The sequence below is a fragment of the Macrobrachium nipponense genome, chromosome 35 (assembly GCF_015104395.2).
Source record: "Macrobrachium nipponense isolate FS-2020 chromosome 35, ASM1510439v2, whole genome shotgun sequence".
Classification (NCBI taxonomy): domain Eukaryota; kingdom Metazoa; phylum Arthropoda; class Malacostraca; order Decapoda; family Palaemonidae; genus Macrobrachium; species Macrobrachium nipponense.
This window is the reverse complement of record NC_061096.1, coordinates 1,285,966-1,310,281: the sequence shown is the minus strand read 5'-3', so window position 1 is coordinate 1,310,281 and position 24,316 is coordinate 1,285,966. Positions and strand designations below refer to the sequence as shown.

The 24,316-nt window shown below is 35.5% G+C and overlaps 1 long non-coding RNA gene across 1 annotated transcript in view; it reads left to right on the top strand.

Moving 5' to 3' along the window:
* The first annotated feature begins 13,443 nt into the window (after positions 1-13,443).
* Positions 13,444-24,316, top strand: part of LOC135208185 (uncharacterized) — a 19,347-nt gene continuing 8,474 nt past the window's right edge. Inside the window, exons 1-2 of the long non-coding RNA XR_010313118.1 lie at positions 13,444-13,523; positions 13,831-14,105. This is a non-coding gene — a long non-coding RNA (uncharacterized LOC135208185). The remainder of the gene's footprint in view (positions 13,524-13,830; positions 14,106-24,316) is intronic.

Sequence of the window (24,316 nt, the reverse complement as noted above, 5' to 3'; positions counted from 1 at the left end):
AGGATATGGCTCTAATAACCATTGAAAGGGATATCACAACGCACTACAAGGCTCTGTAACTTGCACACATCTGAATCTATGGAAATTAATTACCGCATTGAAAAGGAAGAACACTTGGCACAACTGAAAAAGATTCAATTTGATCGAGGCGAGTTCTGCAAGACCAAAAAAAAAAAAAAAGCATAAAGTATAAACAAACGGCTGCGGATTATCACTGAGCGATATAATCCCGAAAAAAATAGATTGACCTTCTACGAGCAATAGCTCACAACCTTGGTCATTATTGAAGGTTTTAGTAATATTTTTAGGCTTTACCTTTCATGTTACTTATTTATCACATAACTTTCCATCTTATTTTAGTTGATATGATTACATTTATGCCTTGATTTTATTGTATCTTTTATATCATTTCTTATTTTAGCCTGATATGATTACCTTCGTTCTTTACTGTTTATTGTGCTTTTTTTTATTACAAACCAATAAAACATTATTGACGACTTTTAATCATTATTATTCCCTTTCCGCATATTTATAATTACTTGTTTATATTATAAATATTAATTTCACGTTTTTGACTGATAATAGGTTTTCGACAGTTTTTTATGATTTTTTAATTTTTCTAATTTCGGGCGTGAAATTAGCGAGTGAAATTTACTAGGAGTCAGGTTACCAGGAGTCAAATTACCGGAGTCAAAATACCGGAAGTGAAATTACCAGGCGTCATTACTGGAGTCAAAATACTGGAAGTGAAATTACCAGGAGTCAAATTACCGGTAACCGTTTTGTACGGTGTGATTTGCTGCATATACCACACCTCTCCTTAGCTGCTTAGCGGCTGTTGTGTTGTCCAAATATATGGCACTTGCAGCATAGTAGTGGCTCAGGTAGGAAGGTCTCTGTGGGGAAAGATCCCCATACTCTAAGGGAAACTTGGGCTGAAATGTCTCCTTAGAAGGTGGCAACGATCTTTCTTATGGGATTCCCCGACTTTCTAATACATCTCTGAGCTCCTAGGATATTCTGCAGCTGTAGGCAGCTGGGTACTTGCATATGACCACTTTCCCAAGTCTGTCAAATGGTTCTAACAGTTGGATAACAGTGTTGGGTCGTAAAGAGCCTGCTGCTTCTTTTTTATTTGGTGTGATGATTATGTCAGCTGCCAGGTTGGGTTTCACTGAGAAGTTCAGGTGTGGGTTTTATTTCTTCAGCTCTGCAACTACTGCGTAGGCAGACAGCTCTCCTTGAGCAGACATTCGTTATTTTGGAAGAGGTGGTAAGATACTGGTTGCAGGTGAAGTGTTTGAGAGGGGATTTAGCATCCTTGTCTTCCTTTTCTTAGTTTTAGTTTTTCGAACGGCTGTCCATCTTTCGACATCAATCTCAGACTCAGCAAAGGAGGTCATGATGTCACTGGGTTGTCATTTTTAGAGAAAGTGTCATTCTCCAACTCGGCAGCAGGAGGGCTTGATGGCTTAGGGTTTTCCTCCTTTGATATTGAGAGAGAGGAAGTGTCTGTCGATGTTTCTTTATCATCAGACATCTCTTGGCACAGGAAAGTAAGTTCTTCTTCATGATGGGATGGCTGTCGCTAGGGCTGATGAGCTGCTTCACACTGAACATACTAAGGGTACCTATACTGGGTCATCCTTTGGCAGCCAAAAACAGTACATTCTGGAACCAATGATCGGGAGCGACAACTGACGACGACGACACTGGCAGAGAAACAGGCACACAGGGCGGTATCTATAGGAGGTCTGGCTCCGGTGCTGAATTATGATTGGCATCTTTGGGCAAGTTGCTTCGGATGGAGCCTATTACCCTCGCTTTTATTTTACTATTATGAAAATCCTTAAAATGATTATGTATGGCACTATCTTGAGTACAGTACAGCAGGAAATCCTCTTGGAAAATCTCTTCGTGGTCATACTATTGTAAACACCGAGACATTCTTAGACTGAGCATCTGTACCAGTAGACCATGGTGGTTTTCTGCACAGGGTCCTGTGCTAAAAGGACCGGGTTGTTTTTCATAATCAAGATACTGGTTTCCTTCTTTTTTTTTTTTTTTAGCAAATTAGTAGTTTGATCTTTTTCTCTGGGTCTTTAGAGCAGACATACACGTCTGTGATGTTGTGAAGGGCATGCTTGTCCTCTTCATATTTAGTATGACACACAAGCTTATAAAAGAGTATTCCTTCTGATGCCATTTATCTATGATCCTGTGGATGCATTTGGTAACTTTCCATTTGACAAGCCAAATGTTAAGACCTTTTTATTTTAATTCAGTGTTCTTGTCTATCCAAGGAGAGCAGTGAGAGTTACATCTCCTGATGAAGTACTTATGGCAATGCATTTGTACCTCTTTTGATGCTTACTCTCCTGTTCAGGCACATGCCTAGGCTCATGATAAAGTGCTTCTACTGTGACCTTAACAACAATATTCAACACTAAAGTTGAGGCAACTCTGAACATGGAAGGCTTCCCACAAGTTTTCTGTTTCTTCCTCCATGCTGGTCCTACGAAGGTGTTGTGGCTGTACCGGACACACATTAATGGTTTTTCAGTCGCAGCATATACGCATTGCTCCACAATGACTTCAAAAAAATTTACGAAGAGTACTCTGTGGGGAGAACCTATCACTACACCATCTTTTACTGTGTACATAAGGCTTTTGTGGGCAGAGGACTTCTTTTGCACAAATTTTAAGGAGTGCACTGAAGGCATGATTGGTGATGTTCAGGTGTGGAGTCATTTCAATATATACAATCCAAGATTATCTGGATTGCTTCATCCACAGGGACTTTTGTGAATAGGCACTTCGCATCTATTGATGTGATGACTCCTCCGGGGGTTGTCATTTCTAGGGCTTACAAAAACTCACCTTGGTGTGGTCTTTCAGGAACATACTGAGTTAGAATACTATTTAATATGTTTGCGAGTTGGTACATTGGGGAACTAATCTGGCTGATAATGAACTTTATATGTTTTTTATGTTCCATTTATAAGTAGCCTACTATGAGATTCAGGGTCTCTGTAACACGGTTTTTTGGACTTTGCTCCTTGTCAAAGCTTCGGATGTAGCTGAAAGTTGACATATGTATATTTTACAACCACACACAAATTTTGTCAGCATTATCAATAACCTAAACCCGATAGTTTTAATTTTTATAGAGTAAAAATGATCTAGCCAACGCCATGGCCAATGATTACAAGCCAAGAGTCAAAAAACATTCATTACGTAAGCAAGGTAAACACACCTTTTGACGAAATGTTGCCCCGCCCATCCACCAGACAGAAACTCCAACGGCTCTGAAACCGAATGGCGGAACGATACATAGATGTGGGTGGGGTATCAGTGCTAGCGTAGTAATACTACTGTAGCAGTAGTGCCGCAACAGTATAGCAGTAATATACATGAATTAAACGTTTAGGCCAACTGCTGGGATCCTTGAGGATCATTTAGCACTTCTTACAACTACTCGAGAAATTTGTTTTTATAGACAGATGTTAAATTTTCTAATCCAACAGTGCCCATAGTAGGCTTCAGTGTTATCCTGAATTATAACGAGGCCAAAGTGGGTGGAGCCTCATGAAGTCACCATTCTGACGATAATTATTGGTGAAGGTTTAAAGCCAATATACGGTACCGGCTTTTTTTTTTTTTCAGTAAATAGGTAGATAGCCAATAAATAAATGCTTGACATTGGATATAGCAGTTATCAAATCAAGCTTGTCTACTATGTTTTTGAAAATTAACAACTATTCCCTACGTCTTGTCAATCTGATTGTGACCTATAAAGTAGACTGTAATTTCTTAGGAAACCTATTTTGGGAGTTAGACTAATAATCGAAGTGTCTTTGTATTTATTAACATATTTTGTTGGTTTGTTCATTATGACAATTATCAGTGGAGAGGTTCCAGAGTTCATAAAGGTGTACTGCTTTGCTTGTAATTAAATTTGTATGTCATTGTTGCCAGAGGTTTAGCCTTCGTTACGTATAGCCAATCATCCATCGAGAAAGAGGGAAGAAATGCTGTCATAAGTTAAGTAACGAGTGCGTTCGAAACCTTTTCTCTGAGTAAGTTGGCCCGTCTTCAAAAATAGTCACTTTTACATTATAAGTACCAAATTTATTCAACCTATGTAATGCAGAATACAGTCAAAATTTATGTGTAGATATAATATGTATTCTGAATAAGTGTTATATTTATGAAATGCATAGATAAAAAGTTATTGCGAAAAAACCGTGTTACAGAGGCCCTGAATCTCATAGTAGGTTGTGGACCCCTGTTTTTGATGGCAGGTGAAGAGCATTGAAAGATGCGTTATTATCTCAACCATCCTGTGGCCTCGTGCTTGATGCTTGGTAATTCTTTGGAATTTACTTCTATCTGCCAGGATCTCATCCTGGCTTCAAAAAAGTAATTCTAAGAAATGTGCAAAAAAGACGTTTAGTTAGTCGACAAAAGGAAAAGAAAAATCTAAAAACATCCAAATATAAAAATTCGCCATTGCATCTTGGTGTCAGCCCCAATGCCTCGCTAACTCTTCTTTTCATCTCGTTTGACATACCAAGTTTCCATCTTCATCCGATGTACCACAGGAAATGAACATCCCCCATGCCTCACTAACTGTGAGGATTAGGCTGCGCAGAAAGCACTGCGAGATAAGAGATATGGATTCATAAGAAATTTAGATCGATAGAGATAATTATGTACTCATCCAATAGTTCGTTAATTGAAAAAATTGTTTTACTAATAATTACTGGTGTAATGTTAGCTAGGAGAATGTCAATTAGGAATTGCGTAAATATAAGAGAGAGAGAGAGAGAGAGAGAGAAGAGAGAGAGAGAGAGAGAGAGAGATAATTAGTCACAGGAAGAGTCCTGAACAGTAGCCATAACACGAGCGAAGTTCTAATCTAAGCGCAGCCATTAAAAACTGTCTACCTGTTTCACCTGTGGCCCAACCTTTCAACTTTCGCCGGAACTTGAAGACTTCCGGTGAATTCACCAGCTCCACCCTCAAGAGGAGGGATTAACAATTAGTCACACCCAAGGGGGCCAGTGATTAGATAGCATCAACGAATCACCACAAGTACCAGGTGGGAAAAGAAACAAAGTACCGCCTTGAAGGTGGACCTTGAAGACTCTGGTTAAGCAGAGCAGGAGTCAGAAAAGTGAATCAGAAGAAAGAACAGCGGGAACCGCCGTCCCAGAAAGAAGCCAGATTCCCAGAGCTGTAGCAGTCAAGAGAAACTTCATTTTTCGATCCGTAGTCTTGATTGTTAAATTTATAATTATTACTGCATCGTTCTAGTGTGAATGAAGGAAGAAACTTACACTGCGTCTCACTTAAACACTCCTGAGAGACTATACAAACTAATAATAAATAAAGCAAGAGACGGTAAAGGATCTATAAAATAAACGAAACAAAAATAAAGAAGGAAGATCAATACAAAAACATTACACTTGGATTCAAGAAATTCTGTTCCCGACGTACTAAAGTGTGCATTATATTATTAAGAAAAAGAAAAGGAAAATAGGAAATAAAAAAAACTTACTCTTTAATCGTCCTTAGGGTCTGTCAGGAGGTACACGCTCCCCATGGCACTCGAATGAAGGTTAGATGCCGACCTTCAATGTGCTTTAGCAAAACCTGCTTCTCAGCCAATTAGGATAATTAATGAAAACAGTTTCAGCCATTTCATTAACTACCTTTGCAGCTGATGGAATAATAATGTATTTTGTTTTTGCAGTTTGGTACCATAAACTAGAAAATGTACTGCATAGCCAGAGGAAATTAATTATAAAAGTTATCTTGATTTTTTTTATGGATTTCTATATGTTTACAATATTATTGGTTATGTCAGGAGAGTTATGTACTTACTACGCCTCTATACAGTTTTTCTGAGTTGGTTTTGTTTTCCACGTCATACAACTTGAAGGGGATACATTACTGAAATTACAAATACCCGAAAGGGTACGTGGAGAGGAAAAGGTTGAAAACCCTTGAATCGTTTAGAAAAATTTTTTGAAATCCTTCAAAAGTCGTTAATCCACTGAGGTGAGGATTCCTTGTCAATGCGGATAATCCTGGTAACTGGTGTATTTAGAACTGACCACGTTTTCGTGTCAGTCTTCACCCCATACCCCTAGAGTATTTATGGTGCCTCAAAACCTAAACATTTATGCATCAAACACATAATTTGTCAAGATTAATGAGTGCGTGTGTGTGTGTGTGATTGTGTAGGTTAGTCGAATTTGTTATGAGTGCATTCTAAGAAAAGCTGTTTGCTGAAGAGTATAAATTTGATAAATTATGAGTGGTGTTAGTAAAAATGTAATTAATGTCTCTATATAATTGCCCCTCTGTATATCACAAAAACATGCAAAAGCAGTGTTGCTGTAAGAAAATATCTTTCAATGAAATGACTGAAAATTTCTGAGCCACATCTTTGTGCAAAAATGATATTCGGTAAAAGAAGACGTCACTCTCGAATAAAAATGGACACTAATATTGACTGAATAAATGAATCAAAGGTATATCTTGAATTAAACTTAATGCTGTAGTTGAAAAAGAAAATTAAGTGAAAGAGAAATCTAACGAACAGAAAACTTATAATTCTTAAAAGAAATTCAAACAGCAGTGAAAACTTGAGAAAGCCATCAAAAGTGACTACCAAATGTTCATAGGAGGCAATGAGGCAGAGGGATGACACCAGAGGGATGAGGCAGAGGGATGACACCAGAGTGATGAGAATGGAATGAGAATGGTGAGGTGTTGAGATGTGGGACACTGAACAGAAAGTTGAATCTTAATGATGAAGGAAACAGGCAGACCGACGGCGGATTTGATTAAATAACCTAATGATTGAAATAGTTGATAAGGAATGATTCTGAATGAAGTGACGTAAATACAAATGGTATTCCATTTCTCACTGAAAACACCAATGTCTGTGGAAGACTTTGGACCATGTGGTAATGATGGTGCTTATATTTTTTTTATGTATATATATATATATCTATATATATATATATATATATATATATATATATATATATATTTATTATATATACATATGTTACAGAGTCTAATGGACTCTGTTTAATCAAAGGAGAGAAATCCTAACTATTAGTGTGACCTACCTTTGACGTTCCCAGCAACAATTAAGGAAAATTAATTTAAAATTCCAAAACCATGAAAAATCATGACTGCTCGGCATAAGCATAGTGAATAAAAATGGCCACACTATTCTCATTGTCAAAACCCCAATCAGTCTTTCTCAAAATAAAAGTCAAATAGAGAATTCAATTTTGGTGGTGCAAACCAAATCCGCCTGTAAAAGAAAACACAATTACAAAAATATAGATAAAAGGAACAGATAAATGTCCCATAAACCACACTAGGGGATTATAGTATGCAGTCATGTGTCCTAATGGACGAACAAACATATGCACGCTAGTCTACTCAAGATTCCAATGGACATGTGTTTCGCACCTATCATCATGCACACACCTTGTTTGACGCACAAACTGACACACACTCACAACTTCATTTTTTGACGAACTACTATGAGATTCAGGGCCTCTGTAACACGGTTTTTTCGCAATAACTTTTTATCTATGCGTTTCATAAATATAACGCTTATTCAGAATACATATTATATCTACACATAAATTTTGACTGTATTCTGCATTACGTATGTTGAATAAATTTGGTACTTATAATGTAAAAGTGGCTTTTTTTGAAGACGGGCCAACTTACTCAGAGAAAAGGTTTCGAACGCACTCGTTACGTAACTTATGACAGCATTTCTTCCCTCTTTCTCGATGGATGATTGGCTATACGTAACGAAGGCTAAACCTTGCCAGTACATACGAGCTTGTCAAGAATCTCTAAAATTGCGGATAAGGCGCGAAGCGCCATCCCGCCACTCCCTTATGGTTTGGGGATGTTAGGCTACAGTACACTACTATGAGATTCAGGGCCTCTCTAACACGGTTATTTCGCAATAACTTTTTATCTAAGCATTTTTCATAAATATAAACGTTTAATCAAAAAACACACATTATATCTACACATAAATTTTGACTGTATTCTGCATTACGTAAGTTAAATAAATTTGGTACTTATGATGTAAAAGTGAGTTTTTTGAAGACGGGACAACTTACTCAGAGAAAAGGTTTCGAACGCACTCGTTACGTAACTTATGACAGCATTTCTTCCCTCTTTCTCGATGGATGATTGGCTATACATAACGAAGGCTATACCTCTGGCAACAATGACAAACAAATTTAAATACAAGCAAAGCAGCACACCTTTATGAACTCTGAAACCTCTCCACTGATAATTGTCATAATGAACAAACCAGCAAAATATGTTAATAAATACAAAAACACTTCGATTATTAGTCTAACTCCCAAAATAGGTTTCCTAAGAAATTACAGTTTACTTTATAGGTCACAATCAGATTGACAAGATGTAGGGAATAGTTGGTAATTTTCAAAAACATAGTAGACAATCTTGTATTTGATAACATGCTATATCCAATGTCAAGCAATTTTATTTATTGGCTATCTACCTATTTACTGAAAAAAATAGCCGGTACCGTATATTGGCTTTAAACCTTCACCAATAATTATCGTCAGAATGGTGACTTCATGAGGCTCCACCCACTTTGGCCTCGTTATAATTCAAGATAACACTGAAGGCTACCATGGGCATTGTTGGATTAGAAAATTTAACTTCTGGCTATAAAAACTAATTTCTCGAGTAGTTGTAAGAAGTGCTAAATGATCCTCAAGGATCCCAGCAGTTGGCATAAACGTTTAATTTATGTATATTACTGCTATACTGTTGCGGCACTACTGCTACAGTAGTATTACTACGCTAGCACTGATACCCCACCCACATCTACGTATCGTTCCGCCATTCATAAAGTCTTTGGGTTTCAGAGCCAATGGAGTTTCTGTCTGGTGGATGGGCGGGGCTACATTACGTTAAAAGGTGTTTACCTTGCTTACGTAATGAATGTTTTTCGAATCTTGGCTCGTAATCATTGGCCATGGCGTCGGCTAGATCATTTTTACTCTATAAAAATTAAAACTATCGGGTTTAGGTTATTGATAATGCTGACAAAATTTGTGTGTGGTTGTAAAATATACATATGTCAACATTCAGCTTCATCCGATGCTTTGACAAGGAGCAAAGTCCAAAAAACCGTGTTACAGAGACCCTGAATCTCATAGTAGGTCAGTTTGCGCGCCCCGCTCTCGTCAATGAGGCTTGACAATGTTATGTTTGTAATGCTCTGTCTCGTTGAATGTTTCTAAGCTTTTACTTAACCCTCGCGAATGTGCTGTTGCACTTCCCGATTCGCAAAAGATACAGTCCTCTGCGCCCTAATTTTAATTACTTATATTACCTGGGCTTTTTACACACACACACGCTCATGTATATATATATATATATATATATATATATATATATATATATATATATATATGTGTGTGTGTGTGTGTGTGTGTGTGTGTGTGTATCTATATATATACATATATATATATATATATATATATATATATATATATATATATATATATATATATATATATGATGTGTGTGTGTGTGTGTGTGTGTATATCTATATATATACATATATATATACATATAGATATATATATATATATATATATATATATATATATATATATATATATATATATATATATATATATATATATATATATATATATATGAGTCTTATCACATTACTGTGATTCATATACATACATCGAGCTACAAATGTCCTTTAATATCCAATTCGCTCTACCTCGGAATTAATATATTTTCATATATGTTAACCGAAGGGGAATTTTTTAGTCGAGGAAACATTTGTCGGCTCACAGGCGCTAACATCGAACCAACAAATCTATGACATACAGTGAAGCCTTAGACCACACCGCCACCGCAAGAGGAAATAGGTTTATTCCGCCTCTCAACTACAAATACCTGTCGCTCTCAATTGTTCTTTGTTTTGGAGTCGGCATCAACCCCCCTACGTAAACACAAATCGAATGCGACTTCAGTTGTCTTAAGGCTTGTTAAATATCACGATGATAATAATAATATTAATATATAGAAAATATTTGGAAGATTCGTATCGAAACGCAACGCCGATGTTTAACACACGCACACACACACACACACACACACACACACATATATATATATATATATATATATATATATATATATATATATATATATACATATATATATATATATATATATATATATATATATATATATGTATAGATATATATCTATATATATATATATATATATATATATATATATATATATATATATTATACAGAAATATGGGTTCAGTATATTGATAAAAATTATAAAAATAACATAATTCCACGTTTACATCAACTCTTATCAACACACAAATAAGTATCTTCTTTTTTTTCTTCTCTCTCCCTCTCTCTCTCTATCTATTCGGCGGTAGTCAGTAAATTAAATAACTTAGGTATATACTGCTTTTTCTTTTATTGAAAATCATAGGTACATCAAACATTAGTCCCTGCGTCTCTCTCTCTCACTCTCTCTTTCTGCTCAACGCTAGTTGTTCAATAACTTTCTCAGAGAGAGAGAGAGAGAGAGAGAGAGAGAGAGAGAGAGCATGTTCTTAGACTTTAGAGTGATCATATGAATGTTCTTACCCTCGTTACTACACAAAGCATAAATCAAAGATTAAGTAAGTAATTTCTCCATTGCCTTACTTATCTCTCTCTCTCTCTCTCTCTCTCTCTCATTGAGAAAATGATTAAAGAACTAGCGTTGAGCAGAAATGAGTAATTTAACATTGAAATAAAGTGTCCCAACGCTGGAGATAGAGGTCAGCTGAAAAAAAACTCGTTTTACAGAGGAAAAGGAAAGAGCCAGGACGACAATAAATAAAGACTCAAGAATCGTTAAGTAGGCTGTTTGTTTAGTAGTGTCTATTATTGAAAAAAAAAGTTTTTTCCACTGTAATTTCGCATTTGGATGCATGAACCCTAATATTAGAAAATTCGAGATTGGATATTCTTGACCCCGTCCTATAACTAAGACCTAGATGGTTATAATATCGAACTTGCAAGTCCTCAAAAGGATCCAGTATGATTACCAAGGCATCCTGGGCAATGAAATTTGTATATTATGTTAGATGTCGTGTATTGTTGAAACTTGTCCTTATAACTGAAGAAACCTCCAATTTTCTTAGTGTTCGCAGGAATGAGGTTCAGTATAAAAAATCCTAGTTCCTTTTCAGTAATTAATCTCTCTCCTCTCTCTCTCTCTCTCTCACCATCACACACACACACACACACATATATATATATATATATATATATATATATATATATAATATATATGTGTGTGTGTGTGTGTGTGTGTGTGTAAAAGGAAATATGCATGCATTTATGTATGTATGTATGTATGTGCCACATACACTTTCACACGCATTGAGCAATTTCAACCAAACTTGGTATACACATTATTTACCATCTGGAGAAGAATACTGAGGGTAAGACATCACTGGCAGCAAAGGGTGTGGGGAGGGTGGTGGGAAGAAGTGAAAAGTAAAAATAACTGAAAACAACAGATATCAGTGTTTAATCCATAGTTTTCAAATCGCTACGATGAATAGTGACACCCCTGAATCCCTGTAACTCCAAGTTCAGCCCCCAATAGGAAGAGGGGGTGGGAAGGGGTGGGAAGGGGGTGATATGTAAATATAACAAAAAGTGACAGATGTCAGTGTCTGATCCATAGTTTTGAGGCAGTTCCTTCTTTTCGTTTTCTGCAAACGAAGCTCTGATGTAGCAAACAAAGTACTTGAAAAGTGTACACAGTATCTGAACATAGACGCATTTAACTTTAGCACCCGGCAGACTATCTCCTCTCACATGAAACACATTTCACTGTTCCATTAAACAGTCCCTTCTTCAGAAGGAAGCACAATATACTGAGGTGTTATAAAAGGCATTTTCACTGTCGACAAACTACTATTGTTTCAAAATACAGCACTGGGATGTACACCAAATCGTATGCATGAATGCATTTATGCGCGCATAGCTCTGCCTTGGTGAGCAAAGAATGAGAACGTGACTATGCATCTTGCGCATCCTTCATATGCGAATGAGCAGAGTATTTATACACAACAGCCGAAGTAAAGGTCTTCTTCATCTACGTACATAGTATGTGTCAGCCGACTGTGCTAACTTCTGTTCTTTAGTTCATCACTTGACACCAGGGGAAATTGAAGTGTCATCTCCCACGTCGGGATAGTGGTGAGAATTTAGTGTGTGTCGTTTACGCAGAGAGAGAGAGAGAGAGAGAGAGAGAGAGAGAGAGAGAGAGAGAGAGAGAGAGAGCGTCGGAATTCTCCAAAATGAACAGCGTTTTGACAAATGATTTGCGTTGCCGTAACAAAAGTAATAAAAGGTATCTCAGTCTGTATCGGGGGAATATTTTCCCATGGAATATTTCATGCATAGGAAATATTTGTATTCAGATTTCAACCTTCCCAGTTTTGAATATTCATGAAATTTCCCTGAATGGATTGATTCATTGCATAAGCTTTGTGGGTAAGGAAATCTTCTTTGAAATAACGAGCATAGCTTCCTTCATTGAAGTCAAATGCATCTGAATAATACACATCAGTTGGATTAATTCTTCTGGTTTTTTTTTATAGTTTGTTTCTTAACTTCAATTAATGTTTTTTTTTTTGTAAATTTGAATTATTCATTGTACTCTTGATATCCAAAGAGATATCAAGTTTGATATCTCTTTTGCTAACCTCCGCCAGGGCTATGTAATCCACCCGCAAAAGAGGTCCTTAGTTCTCCCTCTCCCGCCCTTCCCTCCCCAACTCCTCCCCTCCCCCAACCCCCCACCCTACCATAAAAAACTACTAATTCCTGTCTCCCCCAAAATCTAATTACTTGTTGACAACAACGAGGCCAAACTTTGTTCAAATTTTCGCAAAAATCTAAGCAGTACCTTTCCATAATCGTCCAAACAAAACAGACATACAAACAACCCAGTATGTATGATGCATGTATGTTTTTGAAGAGGTAGGTAATGCTACAGGCACCTCGTACATAGCGTATTCATAACATACAAGTGAAATCTGGTAAAAAGAAGAAATACCTAAGCATGAATACATGTTTGTTTATGACTTGTTACTCTGATTTAATTCATACCTTGACGTGACTACTTGCCTTAAATAAAACAAAATATAGATCTCCATCCCACCATACACCCACGTATGCATGTATGGAGTTATTTACGCATTTAAGAACTGTAGGAAACATCTGACTCAACCAAGTTGCACACCAAACTAGTCTAGCGAAATGAAACCTCCAAGTCCACTCCATGATCCAAAAGTCAGTCGAGTTGTGGAATTCGTCGAGGACGGACGCGTCGCTCCTCCGGGATACGCCCCTCGCTTGACTCTGTAGAGACGATAGGTGATTTAATCTTTTTATATTGATGACTGGAAATCGTAGAGTTTCTTTGTTTTCATGTTTTTTATTTGTACGATTTTTAAATTATTTTAATTTTGCTGAACTTTTTGAGGTTATTGAGTTGGTTTTGGTGTTAGGAAATTAATGGTTGACTGAAAATACGAGATTTTAAACTTGTATATTGAAAGGTGGTTTCCTGAAATGCTTAGTGAATGAAACTAAATGAGACTGATTAAGAATAAAGAAAACCAAAAATTTCCGAAGCGTTTCCATACTTTTTATAGTTAATTTTGTAAACACTGTGATTCAGGACAGGTGCAAGTAAAACCAATAAAGCAAGGAGAGCAAAAACAGCAGAGATATCGTCTGGGCGAGAAACTTTGATTTTAACGAACTGTCTTCTTGTAGTCTACTATCAGTGCGAGCTTCAGTCAGCCATAGACCTTGCATACAGTTTATTACTACCAATAAATCGTAACTTTTTGTTGGTGAGAGAAAAGAAAAGCACGGCGATGTGTTTGCTTCCATCGTTCACTTTCATCTTCGCTTTCTTCAGCGGCCTCGTTGCTTCTAAGAGCACCGAAGGTGAGTAGAAAGATTAGTGGTATCATTTTGTAGAGCATTTCTAAATGGTCGACCTTCATCAGTTGGGACGGAATAAATCAGTCGGTCAGTCAGTAGTGTAGATACAAAGATGTCAAATAAACGAACCCAAACTTAACGAGTTAATTAACTTATGATTACTCATTTGTTTATGCCAGATATAGCTATTTTCGCAATTTTTTTTATTTGAAAGAAAATATTGAGATTTAAATATATATACATAAATACACACACATATATATATATATATATATAATATATATATATATATATATATATATATATATGAAAAATTAAAAAAAATTTACAGACCAATACATTCTTGTGTTAAATATTGTTTTTTTCATTTCGTAATTTCATTAATTCTAAGGTTTTTTAATATTGTTATGAATTATAATTATATTTTTCAGCTTTGAAAATGAGGCTGCGTCCTTGAAACGACACTTTTTATAATAGACGGAAAAATAGTTCATGAAGGCTCCTTCAGCTCCTTATTATATATGTATATATATATATATATATTATATCTATATAGATATATATTATATAATAATATAGATAGTCCTTATTATATATGTATATATATATATATATATTATAATATATATATATAATATAGATATATATATATATATATATATATAATATAATATAAACACTGTTTTTAAAGTAAGGACTATATTTTCTGGCCCTTTTATTACTTGAGACGTACCCTGTTTCAACAGAAGAATTTATATATATATATATATATATATATATATATATATATATATATATATATATATATATATATATATATATATATATATATATGCTAAGAATGAATTCGAAGGAATCCCTCGATAGATTCTTTTACACAAACACTTCACCCTTACAAAAGTCGCCCATCTTTGAAATACAAGTCACAAATAAATACTCAGTGACATTAACATTTCGCCTTATTTCATTCCACTTGACCTTTGAAGAATCAGTCAGTGTCTCTGTCTGTGTGGTACAAAAGATCTCAGAATCCCAGAGGAATTTGTGCTTTCGTCAATGTTTCTGTCGAAGGAATCCTTCTTTAGAAATACAGACGTCATCTTTATGTTCGGCTGTTGTGCCTGAACCTTTTCGTTTACTTCTTTGGATTCCTGAGAAAGTCTCATATTAAATTTAGCTTTTTAATGACTTTTGACAGATTCTTAAAACTCGTCTTTGGGGTAATAAATTCAACAGTTTTTTTGTTTATTAATCTAACAACTTTTTTTTAAACTGAGATCTATGACAAAAAATTTAAGTTTTTCTTATGTGATAGTTTTTTAAATACCTATTCCGACAGGTTTTACAACTGGGATTTGCTACAAATATTTAAGTTTCTCTCTGTTCGTATTAAAACAGTTAAAGTAAAAAGTATTTGAAATTAACATTAAAAATTTCCTTAAATCTTGATTTTTGATCAAGATAAAAAAAAACCTACTTACAATGCTCAAGTACTTTTTAAAACTGGGTTTGGTAAAAGATAAAAAAAAGTCTACGTATGATGCCTGGTTTGCACTTAGTAATTAAAGGCTATTAAATATTATGTCCCTAATTAAAGGCTATTAGATATTATGTCCCTGAAAGCGATATCGTCAGCTATTTAATGAACACAGCTGTGCATCATAATTCGGAAAGCTATTTTACTTTCGTATATTTACTAGAAATAGTAAATGATTGGTCTTTAATTTTAAATGAATGCTTATTCAAATTGAAATAAATTTGTTTTCTTTAGTTGTTACGATCATTTGTAAACAGATAATAAACCATTTTTGATAACTAGCTATAAGAAAGTTGTGCGGTTTTTAAAAGTGAAAAATCTGTTTTACAGCTTCTGTGTTTTGGGGACATAGCTTACTTCAGAGAACTACTTTACTTGCAGCACTAAAGTCCTTCAACAAGGATCTCGACGCTGTTTCTGCTTTGCTAAAAATGTGTGGTATCCTTAATCGGAAATTTCAGGTCAACTGAAATTTGATGGTAATTAACCTTCGGTTACCGGTAATTTGATCTATACGAAGTTGGTCTCTGGACCCTTTAAAGTTTAGGCAACTTGGGCCAGGTCATTCCTGGAATGGGTGACCAGTAGCGATTATCATAAGCCTTTGGTAAAGAAGAACTCGTTAATAAGACTATATAGAGACAGGAGAGGTAATCATGTCGACTTTTTGTCGCAATAATCGTTCACTGTCCAGTCAAGGCGGCTATGAATGAATGGAAGAACCACCTGTTTAACAGCCATTCAGTGTACGACCTTTTTATAAAGGATTATTGTCTCAAGAGTAACTTGTGGCATTTTTTCTCATTTCATAAATTATCTTAAGAGGTGGACTTTAGAAGCTCTTAATAAGATGCGATGACGGAGTGATAGAAACTCATTTCCGCCGACTGCTCGCACGCACACACACATATTTATATATATATATATATATATATATATATATATATATTATATATATATATATATATATATATAATGTATATAGAGGGCTGAATAATAATATATGTTTAATATACCATTATGAAGTGATGTGCTGTGACTTTTTTGGAATGTGCAGACTTATCATTTTTAACTTCCCATGGAGACCGAGTCTGGGCGACAACCTAAGAATGCTGATATATCTTTTTTGGGTGGTATGATGTTAAAGTTCCTTACTTAAGCATATCAGTGTCATGAGGCTTGTTCAAGGTGCCTTTGAAAACTGGCTGTGACCAGTTATATGGGGCGTTGACGAAGAGTGTGAATTCGTGTGTACATGTACGAACTATGTCCATTCTTAATGGCATGGTTTAGCCAAGAACTAGGGAGACAGCTACGGGAGAAAAGGCAGAATGCTGGGATAGCTCTGTGAAAGTTATATTTGTTTCAGTGTTGACATTCCAAGCTGTAATGGGTAAGTGTCATTATGCTTTAGCCAAAGATATGGCTTACTCTGTTATTGACATTTTGTAAAGATGTTCTAATTCATTTGATCTTTTGACTTTGTCTTTACAATTGTGTGTGCTCACTAGTGTGTTCTCCTGTCGTTTAAACAGGCGGTTCTAGTGAGGGGACTGTGTGTCCTAGTGAGGGGACTAAGTGTTCTGTGTGGAGGGAACTATAATATTTTGGAGAGGAGATAATTGGTGTGACTAATTATTGATTAAGACATTTAAATACCGGGGGGTTGTCTGTGAGACTTGAACTATTATCATTCCATTAATTATCCTGTAAGAACCTGAATTATTCCACTAGTACTTTGCTTTGAATAAACGTATATATTTTTGTAGCTCCGACTCTGATTTGATGACCTGATGGAATGGAGAGAGAGAGAGAGAGAGAGAGAGAGAGAGAGAGAGAGAGAGAGAGAGAGAGAGAGGGGCTTTTGCCAGTGATCGCTTTGAGAGAGATAGAGCTTTTGCCACGTGATCGGCTTGAGGAGAGAGAGAGAGAGAGAGGTTGAGAGAGACAGAGAGAGAGAGAGGGGAGGGACTGAGTGTAACCAGTTCGCCTTACGCTATGGCTAAACGCATACCAAATATGAAAATAGCAGGGGGGCGACGCTCCTCACTGTTAATATATATATATATATATATATATATATATATATATATTATATATATATATATATATATGTATATTTATTATATATATATATGTATACATATTCATAATATAATATAATATATAAATATATATATATCTATGTATATATATATATTATTATATATAATATTATATATCTATATAGTATTTATATATTGTACTGGTGTGTTAACTGCCACATGATACACTTATGAAATTATCTGTTAGCTGTATTCACTTAACAGGATACAAAAATTCACAAGGTGTGAAATCGTACCACAACCTTAAACCACAGTGTGCAAAATCAATTCAGGGGTGAAATTAAACACATGGTAAAAATCACTTAAATTTAATACATAACTCTTTAGTCAGAAATCACACCTGAACCTCTATACTACATAAATACATGAATAACACTCATGCTTAAATAACCACTTTATAAATCCGAAACACCCAACTAATAAAAATATCTAACACATTTAAACACAAAAAGGAGGGGGTCCAGAAAGGAGGAGAAAGGCAAAAAGAAAGAATATCCTATAAATACACACTAATATCCCTAACAACTTCTCCGTATGTTTTAAAGTTCTCCTCTTGCAAGACAATGTACAATTCCACGTCTGGAGGACAAATCAGGGTGACTATCAGATGCTATTCCAATCACAGTGCTGGATCCAATAATAGCAAAAGGTGGCTGGCAAATATCAAACTGTACACTGAAGACGACAGCAGAGGAACATTTGCCATGAGCTGAATAAATATAAATAATTTACCTTGCGACAAAGAGGTCCCCTTGGCTTTATAACTGAATCAAAGGCTTAGAAGGATAAATCCTGAAGCTGCAGACTGGGAGATCCAAAAGGTATGTAGGATGTAAATATCCTCCAGTCCATGTACATATGCAGAGGCCAAAAATCAGCACCAATGGTCAGTCCAAACAGGGCCTAAGAGAAGGTTCAGGAAAAAACTGGCTCATATAACCACTGAAGACTTCCTTATCCCCTCTAGTCAACAATAGCTGGGGGGTGGGGGAGAGAAGGCCACACCCAGTGAAATCACAAAATATGTAATTTGAAAAGAGGATTAGCAAAAACATAAAACAAGCCAAACACTGGAGAGGAGTAAAATATCAACTACCATTCGTAACTAATTAACATTTTAAAAATAACTAAATCCATTATTCACCTATTGTTAACTGGCAACGAGATGACAATATATATATATATATATATATATATATATATATATATATATATATATATATGTGTGTGTGTGTGTGTATATATATATATATATATATATATATATATATATATATATATATATATATATATATATATATATATATATACATACTCTTATATGCTATTACTTTCGTAATGCATATCACCCTCTCTTTAACTGTATGAAGTGTTGTAAAATTGTTTGCAATATTTATAGATGCCTGATATAGCTTAGAGTTAATATGTTCTAATATTGTATGTTCAGATTTTGCATAACATAATTTAAAAGTTAAGAATATAACTAAGATGTGGACAACGAGAGATAAATTTTGGCATTGTACATTAGCCGCGAGGCATGCTCGTCACCAAGTTAACGTTTTGTTTTCATAACATGTCAACACTTCTCATAAGGGAGTTCTGTTTTGGAACATGTTGAGCATACAACGTACATGACTGGTCTCAAACGTGTACGCCTTTGTCGAGAAGTCACGTGGATATATCACCATGTTCCTATGGTATTGCATCATCTTTTCGTAAGACCGTTCTAGAACCTTCTGTTTAAACATACTTTATCTTTGGGAAGTGATGTCATTTAGTTTTATTTTCAATAAAAATAATTATTCCTTTCATATTAAAATACTTTTATTGTCTTAAATCACGTAATAATAAATGTTATTTACGACTGTAATTCCAATTTCTCTTTAGATATTGTTTTGAAAGAGAATTTTTATGAAAGTAACTGTCTCTCGGCCCCTAAACGTTTTGTGTGAAGAAATCCACTGTTAAGCTTCCGTAAGAAAGGAAAATGGTTCCAATTTAAGACCTCGTCGCGTTTGGCAGAAGCCTCTCACTCACTCACTCACTCTCTCTCTCTCTCTCTCTCTCTCTCTCTCTCTCTCTCTCTCTCTCCCGTGCGAGAGATTTTTGATTTCACATTAATGTAAATGTAGAGTTATTTAGTATTACTTAGTGCTTATTGTGGAATCTAAACAAACACTGTACAAGTGTGTAACGGCACCTTTTCTTTCTTTTCTTTTTTTAATTGTGAATTCATTGTTTATGGTGAAATTTTGGATCTAGCTGCAGCAGAGAAAGAAAATTGGTACCAAGGTAATGTGTTTTTACAAATATTTAGTTGCCACTCATATTTACAGTGGTTTGATGAAACAATTTCAACTTTTACACTTTGCAGATTTTTATGTTTTGTGTTTGTTTCTTTTGAAGTGATTTTTTGTGCATTTATCCATTTTTCTTATTGAAGTGGTTTTTTGTGCATTTGTCCATTTTTTTAAATTAAAGTGTGTTTTTTATATAAATTCTGTGATTAACCCCTAATGCTTTCCAGCGGAGACGTCGAAATTACGTTTAAAAAGAAAATTCATTTCCTAGCGACGTTCTCAAGTTGCCTCTTGTGCAAGTCGGTGACTTACTTGCTCCTTAATCAATAGAAATTCTAACCATCAAAAATCTTTTTTTCCCGAATATGGAAATCGAAATGAGTATGATTCCACGACCTCGTGATTTTCGTCTGGGGAGGTCACTGACTTTATGACCTCTTCCGTGGCTCAGCAAATGACATTTAATTCTGACATCGAATGTCACAGAGGGTTTCGACGATGTTCTGACCAGCGTCTGTCACAGGGGTCTGTGCTATGATTCAGAGCAGTATTCCATTTATTAATGGAGAAATGTTAACTCATTGAAATGTATAGTAGGACTCTAATAAGGTAGATCGGGAATTACCTGAGGTTCATAAAGGCTCCAGTTTATCATAATAAATTTCTGTACCAAGACTCTCTCTCTCTCTCTCTCTCTCTCTCTCTCTCTCTCTCTCTCTCTCTCTATATATATATATATATATATATATATATATATATATATATATGTGTGTGTGTGTGTGTGTGTGTGTATTTTTATTACATGGGAAGCAACCGACAGCTGACTTTTCCAGGGAGTAATTTATGCCTCACTAAAACCGAGTATTTATCATTATTAAAAGGAAGAACTTCATGTAATGATTTTATTGTATGTAGAGCCATCCGAGTGATTCCACAGAATGAAATACGGGCACGAATTGCCCTTTGAGGAAGAGAAGATGCATAGTTATGGAAAGCTATATTTTTCGACATTATTTTCATTTTGTTTCACGTTCCACGGATCCGTCTGGGAGTTTTTTTATTGCATCGTATCTCTCGCGCAGAGGTTTTGCCTTTTTTTTCTGGAATAACATTTTATCTAGACTGTTTTAACTAAATGCTATTAACTTGTTTTTTTTATTGATCTTGCTTACTATATGTTGTAGAATATCCTTGAAAAGATTTACATCAAGTTTTATTCTCAAACTGGCTATAGAAATATCAGGTTTTAATCTTTTATATATGTTACTACCTACAGTTTCATTGAGGAGGTGATTCCAGACTTTATTAATTCAGTTTTTTTTTTAATTCTGTTTTTCTTTTTTTATTTTGGCTAAAATTATCCCTACTGATTTGAGAGATGATTTGCTAAGAGTCTGATTTCATAGCATACACGTGTATATATACATATATATAATCTATATATATATATATATGATAATATATATCATATATATATTGCAAAGGTCTAACTGACCTTGTCTAATAAAAGGAAAAAAAACACCATCTGGTAACGTGACCTGCCTCGAGCATTCTCTCTGTAGCAAAATTATATAAGTTATTAAATCTAGCCGAAAGCCAAACTCTGGAATACAAAAATAGAACCGTTATCCCACCCCCCAAAAAAAAAAAATGAATTAGAGACCTTTAAGGCATGGAATACAATTACTCCTAGAATAATCATCTCACTCAAAACGCCACTAAACACATCGGTACAATCACAATTATCAGAAATAAAATTTAAAAAATGGATACGCACACCAGAAAATGGAAATAAAATAAAAGCATAAATGTGACATGGGAGAAAAAGAACATGTTTTTCACAGCACTTCATCTTCTCTCGGGGCATCTGTCAAATGTTCAATAGTTTTATAGTCTTTTATCACTATTACCTTTTGGGATGGATCTTTGGTGCTCTCCTCTATGGCCTCCCTCCACGGATCACTCAAGAGTTTCTGATCTAGCATAGGCCGCTTTTCATTTGTGGTCTCATTATATTACACTCTAAGGAGCCCTGGTGTTTTCATGTACGCGCACATTAAATTGTTCTAGAAGGTTCCATGAACACCCGGTTTGGCATACAAACAGACACACATATTTGCATTTTTCTGACGTCACAATCACATGACTCTCAATCAGTAGCTATGTCAACTTGCACACTCGAACTCTCGCCTCTGAGGCCTGACATGTTTGCCTTCGTCGGTGGGTGTCGTTCATCCACCCAAAGTTTTCGCTGATATCTTGAACTTTTTCCACAACAGACGTGGCTGTTGTTGAACATTCCAATCAGTTTGCAACAAAATCCGTTGCACCCTATTTTTAAATTTTTAGCTTTCAGTAGGGCAGTTAATACTACTCGGACATCCAATTCATGTCCCTCCTGGGTATGCTAGGCCCCCAGTAGACCATATAATTTCTCCTACCAAATGAGTCACGGCAGCTTCTGACATTGGTCTCATCCTACTCGAACTGCTATAGGCAAGTTTAACGACCCTGTCTATGCACATTGTGGTCATCGTTATCGCCAACATGATGGTGATTGCTGGGAACGTGGAACGTTCTGGGAAGGAAAATTCGTCCTCTTTGTCATCCAGTGGAGGAACCGTAACTGCCTTCTATGCTGCTGAACTTGAATATTCTGCGACTCCCCTGCAAGTGCTTCCTGCATCTGCCTCGTCGAAGTATTATAGATCTGCCTGTACAGTAGTAATCCGTCACCTCTTCGCCCATATGGTGAAGACCATACATCTGGCGTAGGAGATCCTGAAGTTGTTTCTGCTGTCACCACTTGGGAATTCTCTTAAGTCTTCGTGTGTCAGTGTTTCGTCATGAACAAGTTCTAGCTGACACCCTGATGAGTCTATGCAAGTCTACGTATTTTTAGAAAGAAAATCCTACTTCCACACACCCAGCCTCATAATCAATTACTAAAAATTCCTCATTGAAAATAAACTCTCTATCCACTGACTTTTAAAAGTACTGGCAAAAGCTTTTATCACTGACACCAATTGACCCCTCATCTGATGAGTACACCAACAAAACCTTGTAATGATTATACATATAATCTCCAGCAAATATAATGTTCGACCCCCCTCCATATGTCGCTTTTTTCAAAGTACATTCTAAAACTCCGAAAGGTAATACATCCCCCATTCCCTGAAATCTTCCCATGTAAAACTTTTACTGCTCCCACTTGGCTTTTAATTTCTTCCAACAAAGACTCGGTTTCTTTTCCAGTATTAACCAGCGTAGTTTGAACTGTAAAGGAGACAATGGTGATGTCTATGTCACCATCGAATAGAAGTCAGAACCTCATCTATATGTTATGGATCCAAAAATAAATTCTACAACACCCCAGAAAATAACGTGTCACCCCCCCCAAAAAAAAAACCTATGTAAAAACAAAATATTTGCACCACTTAATCCCAGTTACAGATTTCCCCTAAAAAAAATTTTTTTGAACTCTTTCACCATATTACCAGACATAGTTTGCATCCACACACACAAAATTACAATCACAAACAAATCAGTAGTAATCGATGCACAACCCCCTAAATTCCTCATAACAGAACGTCATCATCCAAAATGCTAGAAAGAAGAAAAACCCTCTGAGTATCTAACTCTAAAGAAAACATCAACAGTAGTCTCATTTAGGACAACTCTCAATGTCGTCAGCACCAAACGACCTGTTTATTCCAAAATCAGCAAACACCATTCCCCTGTTAAGCTAACATCATCAACCCCAAAGTCACCATTAACCTCAAAAATCCTCATTGATCCTAAAAGGAAATCTTCAGCACTAGTACAAAAAAAAAAAAAAAAAAAAAAAAAACATTCCTCCATTATATAACCACCAATATAAACATCCTGCTCCAGGCTAAATACACTAAGCCACTCTAATACCATCAATATATATATATATATATATATATATATATATATATATATATATATACATATATATGATGCCAAAGAAAACCACCTCTACAGGATATAATCTCAGAAAGCCAATGATCATGAATTATTATTCATAAATCGCCAACCTCTGTGATCATAACCTCATAAGACTACAAACCACCAAAAACTATAAAACCATAATGAACCATAGTATTCATTATATAACACCAAACGATATCAAAACTATGCCATGAAAACTTCCATAATATCTCTCAACTCCACGGTATTATCCCACATTGTTTCACCCAAATAATTCCAATATTACAACAATTACCTCAGATATTTCACAATCGCCGC